Here is an 838-nt window from a genome sequence, read left to right on the forward strand (position 1 = left end):
GTAAAATGGATTCTTGGACTGTTTTGAAAAATGAGAAATCCTGTTTCTCCTGATATATACCCAGCATTTCCTCTTTCCTATGTGCTTAACTGTAGACTGCTTCAATTTTTAAGGAGATATTTGTTGCTCATTTCTAAATGATGGAATACTGGATATTAGGAACCGTTCTAGAAGTTGTTGTGCTTTGGTTTGGTTTGGTTTGTTTTCTGACTTCTAGAGATGCAGCAATCAAACTTAAATCATCGGGACAGAAATCAAGCTCCTCTACAATTGAGACATGCAATCAACCTGGGATTCTGTATTTATAAGATCTCGGTTATTCTGCTATTACTGATCTGTGATCACATTCATTCATAAAATATCATCCTTCCTTTGTGATTCTAGTTCCTGATACTGGCTATTTAATTGTTGAAAGTTCATCATTTGTTATGAAATGCAATATTTAAGTCAAGTGCATTTTTTAAAGGCCTGCCATTATTCTGCTTGAGTTCTTCAACTCAATTATACTATCTGAGAGCAAGATGTAAGATACTGTATTTTCTTTTCTTTCAAAAGGTCTGGTATGCTGGGTATTAGAGAAACTGCCCTATGGATAATTGACAAGTGAATCATTTGAGATAATACCATATTTAGCTTGAGTAAAAGGTTTCGGGAGTATTACATGATTTCTCAAAGGCCCTAATGTGGCCATATTAAAGATCAAACAGACTTGGAGATGGCAAACTCTGCATTAAGATCACTAATGAGTTCAACCGCCCAACACACCAAATATCAGTTTCCTCTTCTTCTTCCTGATATATTTCAGGCAGCTGACTTGCTCAGTAAGCAGCACCAGTTG

The sequence above is a fragment of the Acomys russatus genome, chromosome 23 (assembly GCF_903995435.1).
Source record: "Acomys russatus chromosome 23, mAcoRus1.1, whole genome shotgun sequence".
In the NCBI taxonomy this organism is placed as follows: Eukaryota; Metazoa; Chordata; class Mammalia; order Rodentia; family Muridae; genus Acomys; species Acomys russatus.